At 30.9% G+C, this 5000-nt stretch overlaps 1 pseudogene; it reads right to left on the reverse strand.

The window, feature by feature from the left end:
* Positions 1–5000, reverse strand: part of LOC137633308 (uncharacterized) — a 173257-nt pseudogene that overhangs the window by 28305 nt on the left and 139952 nt on the right.

Raw genomic sequence — 5000 nt, forward strand, 5'->3', positions numbered from 1 at the left:
TGAAGAATGATGTGATATTAGGAACAAATTATATCAGTCATTTGGTAGTGAAGTTTTGGGACATGCACTTACAAGGAAAAAGCCATGGGTATTGAATGATACTTGGGATACTGATGACTTTTTCTCCATTAATCATAAAGATATTGGCACATTGTATTTTGTATTCGGAACTTGACCAGGAATAGTAAGAACTTCCATAGCCTCTGTACCATGGTCTTCAACTGTCTTGGGCTAGAGATCTATTTCTTGAGGCTACTTTCGAGCACACTATTCTACAGTTTATAGTTTATATAGAAAAGTTTTATTTTAATGTTGTTACTATTCTTAAAATGTTTTACTTTTCCTTGTTTCTTTTCCTCACTGGGCTATTTTCACTGTTGGGGCCCCTTGGTTTATATCATCCTGCTTTTTCAACTAGGGTTGTAGCTTAGCAAGTAATGATAATAATAATAATAATAATAATAATAATAATAATAATAATGATAATAATACTTTTAATTCAAGCTGAACTAGGACAACACAACCGGGAACTTTAGTGGGAAGCGATCAAATTTATAAAGTAATTGTAACCTCTTCTAACTCGCCACTCACCCCTTGCACCTCCTTAACCTGTCTTTGGATATTTGCTTCCTAAACACTTACATCCTATTATGTTCCCGGGGTTTTAATGCAATCTAGGAAAAACTACAACCTTGAGTAATTACTTTAAATTTTACATTCTTGAATGGATAATAGAATATAATTTTCGAGAACCTAATATATATTATGTATTCGTGCGCTTCCCCTTACCGATTAAGTTATTGGGGGCACTTATAGATATTCTCTCTCTCTCTCTCTCTCTCTCTCTCTCTCTCTCTCTCTCTCTCTCTCAATATTCATCTTAAGGGAAATTTTAAATTGTTCAAAGTATAAAAAATGGGCCGATTACATGAATTACAATAATAATTCGCATTTCAGGATTATCGAATTTAACAAAACTCAAAAAAAAAAGAAAAACAAAGAAAAAACTGTATAACGCTTTGGGAAACAAGCTGTATACTTTAAATATCACCGCAATGATTAATATAAACTGAAACAAGAAAATCGAAATTGATTACATGACAAGAGGTAATGTAATACACAGAAGGCATGCAATAAAAAGGCCTTCAATAAAAGAAAAAAAATTATTAACACATTTCTAGTGTTCATCGCATTTAACTAGACTCAGGAATCAACTTTATTAGTCCTCCGTTTTTAATAACTTTATTATTCCTGCGATCTTCCTAAAATAATTAGTCCTGCGTATTTAGTAACTTTTTAGTCCTGCGATTTTAAGATCTTTATTAACCCTTCATTTTTTATAACTTTATTAATCCTTAATTTTTAAGATCTTTATTACCCCTGCGTTTTTTATAACTTTATTAATCCTTAATTTTTAGGATCTTTATTAATCCTGCATTTTTTATAACTTTATTAATCCTTCATTTTTAAGATCTTTATTAACCCTGCGTTTTTTATAACTTTATTAATCCTTAATTTTTAAGATCTTTATTAACCCTTCGTTTTTTATAACTTTATTAATCCTTCATTTTTAAGATCTTTATTAACCCTGCGTTTTTTATAACTTTATTAATACTTCATTTTTAAGATCTTTATTACCCCTGCGTTTTTTATAACTTTATTACTCCTTCATTTTTAGGATCTTTATTAATCCTGCATTTTTTATAACTTTATTAATCCTTCATTTTTAAGATCTTTATTAACCCTGCGTTTTTTATAACTTTATTAATCCTTCATTTTTAAGATCTTTATTAACCCTTCGTTTTTTATAACTTTATTAATCCTTCATTTTTAAGATCTTTATTAACCCTGCGTTTTTTATAACTTTATTAATACTTCATTTTTAAGATCTTTATTAACCCTGCGTTTTATATAATTTTATTAATCCTTCATTTTTAAGATCTTTATTAATCCTGCGTTTTTTATAACTTTATTAATCCTTCATTTTTAAGATCTTTATTAATCTTGCATTTCAATAACTTTGTTAATAAATCTCTAATCCATTATATCGAGTAAAGTAAAAAAAAAATGTTGTACCAAATATGATAAGCCGATGAGAGATTTTTTTTTTTTTTTTTTAACAAAAAGAGATTATGAAAAGTAAAATGCAACTTTCCCTAAAAAGAAAAATATTTAATCAGATATTCCTACCACGTAAAGTTTACTGCTCAGAAACCTTAAAATTTCATGTAAAACAGAATGAAACAAAACTACAGCATTTTCTGGTTTCTCTTAATCTTCCTTTGGTATATGCAACCATTTATCAAGGTCTGGGATTTTAGCGCAAATGCAGCACATTTGTTAGAGCCATGCTTTTAATGCTTTTAATGCTTTTACGCCCCCACAATGCTCTTTTGCAAGTTTATGAATTAGAGTATAGTGCAGTGAACATTTTTCAAATGCCAAAAAAAAGGGAAGAAAAAAAAAACACGAATTGCAATATGGATCGTACTGAAATGGGAAACTGCATGACAGTGATAAAGTGCTTAGTATTTATCGTAGGAATGAATACACAGTTGCGATGAAAAACTGGAAACAGGACTTAGAACTAGAAACAGGACTCAAAACTGGAAACAGGACTTAAAACTAGAAACAGGACTTCAAATTGGAAACCGGACTTAAAACTGGGAACAAGACTTAAAACTGGAAAACTGGAAACAAGACTTAAAACGGGAAACAGGACTTAGAACTGGAAACAGAACTTAAAACTGGAAAACTAGAAAAAGGACTTGAACTGGCTGGAAATAGGACTTTGTAGTCTAGTTTAGAGTAGAATGGGTAATTGCCACCGAATTCTCAAGATTGATTATAATACGTACTATAAACTCAACTATATTAGATAAATGATTTATCTGAAAAAAAAAAAATGGATTGAACCAAATTGCAAACCTTATTAATCCTGCGTTTGTAATAACTTTATTAATAAGTCCCTAATACCTTACATGGAATAAAGTAACGAAAATGTTGCGATAAATATGATAAGCCGTAAAGTAAATTTTATAGCCCAGAAACCCTAAAATTTTATGTAAAATACAATGAAACAAAATTACAGCATTTTCTGGGTTCTCTTAATCTTCCCTTGGTATATGCAACCATTTATCAAGGTCTGCGATTTTAGCGCAAATGCAGCACATTTGTTAGAGCCATGCTTTTAATGCTTTTACGCCCCCACGATGCTCTTTTGCAAGTTTATGAATTAGAGTATAGTGCAGTGAACATTTTTCAAATGCAAAAAAAAAGAAAAAAAAAACACGAATTGCAATATGGATCGTACTGCAATGTGAATCTGCATGACTGTGAAAAAGTGCTTAGTATTTATCGTAGGAATGAATACACAATTGCCATGAAAAAGTGGAAACAGGATTTCAAACTGGAAACAGGACTTGAAATCAGAAACAGGACTTAAAACTGGAAAACTGGAAACAGGACTTAACAATGAAAACAGAAGTTAAAACTAGAAACATGACGTAAAACTGGAAACATGACGTAAAAGTGGAAATAGGACTTAAAACTGGAAAAAGAACTTGAAACTGGAAACAGGACTTAAAACTGGAAAAAGAACTTAAAACTGGAAAACTGGAAACAGGACTTAAAACTGGAAAACTGGAAGCAGGACTTAAAACTGGGAACAAGACCTAAAACTAATAACAGATTTTAAAACTAGAAAACAAGAAACAGGACTTAAACTGGCTGGAAATAGAGTAGAATGGGTAATTGCCACCGAATTCTCAAGATTGATTGTAATATGCACTTTATATTTAATCATATTAAATAAATGATTAATATGAAAAAAAATGGATTGAACCAAATAGCAAACCTTATTAATCCTGCGTTTGTAATAACTTTATCACTAAGTCCCTAATACCTTACATGGAATAAAGTAACGAAAATGTTGCAATAAATATGATAAGCCGTAAAGTAAATTCTATGGCCCAGAAACGCTATAATTTTATGTAAAACAGAATGAAACAAAACTACAGCATTTTCTGGTTCCTTTTAATCTTCCTTTGGTATATGCAACCATTTATCAAGGTCTGCAATTTTAGCGCAAATGCAGCACATTTGTTAGAGCCATGCTTTTAATGCTCTTAATGCTTTTACGCCCCCACGATGCTCTTTTGCAAGTTTATGAATTAACGTATATTGCAGTGAACATTTTTCAAATGGCAAAAAAAAAAAAAAAAAAAAAAAAATTGCAATATGGCTCTTACTGAAATGGGAATCTGCATGACTGTGATAAAGTGCTTAGTATTTATCGTAGGAATGAATACACAGTTTCCATGAAAAAGTGGAAACAGGACTTAGAACTGGAAATTGTACTTAAAATTGGAAACCGGACTTAAAACTGGGAACAAGACTTAAAACTGGAAAACTGGAAATAAGACTTAAAATTGGAAACAGGACTTAAAACAGGAAAACTGGAAACAGGACCTAAAATTGGAAACAGGACTTAAAACAGGAAACTGGAAACAGGACTTAAAATTGGAAAAAGGACTTAAACGGGAAAAATGGAAACAGGACTTGAAACTGCAAACGGAACTTAAAACTGGAAACAGGACTTAAAAGTGGAAACAGGCCTTAAAACTGGAAAAAGAACCTAAAACTGGAAAACTGGAAAGAGGACTGAGAACTAGAGAACGAACTTGAAACGGGAAAACTGGAAATGGGGCTTACAACTGGAAAAATAACTTAAAACTGGAAACAGGCATTAGACTGGCTGGAAATAGGACTTTGTAGTCTAGTTTAGAGTAGAATGGGTAATTGCCACCGAATTCTCAAGATTGATTGTATTATGCACTTTATATTTAATCATATTAAATAAATGATTTATCTGAACAAAAAAAATGGATTGAACCAAATTGCAAACGTTATTAATCCTGCGTTTGTAATAACTTTGTTAATAAATCCCTAATCCCTTACATGGAATAAAGTAACAAAAATGTTGCGGTAAATATGATAAG

The sequence above is a fragment of the Palaemon carinicauda genome, chromosome 42, assembly GCF_036898095.1.
Source record: "Palaemon carinicauda isolate YSFRI2023 chromosome 42, ASM3689809v2, whole genome shotgun sequence".
Lineage (NCBI taxonomy): Eukaryota > Metazoa > Arthropoda > Malacostraca > Decapoda > Palaemonidae > Palaemon > Palaemon carinicauda.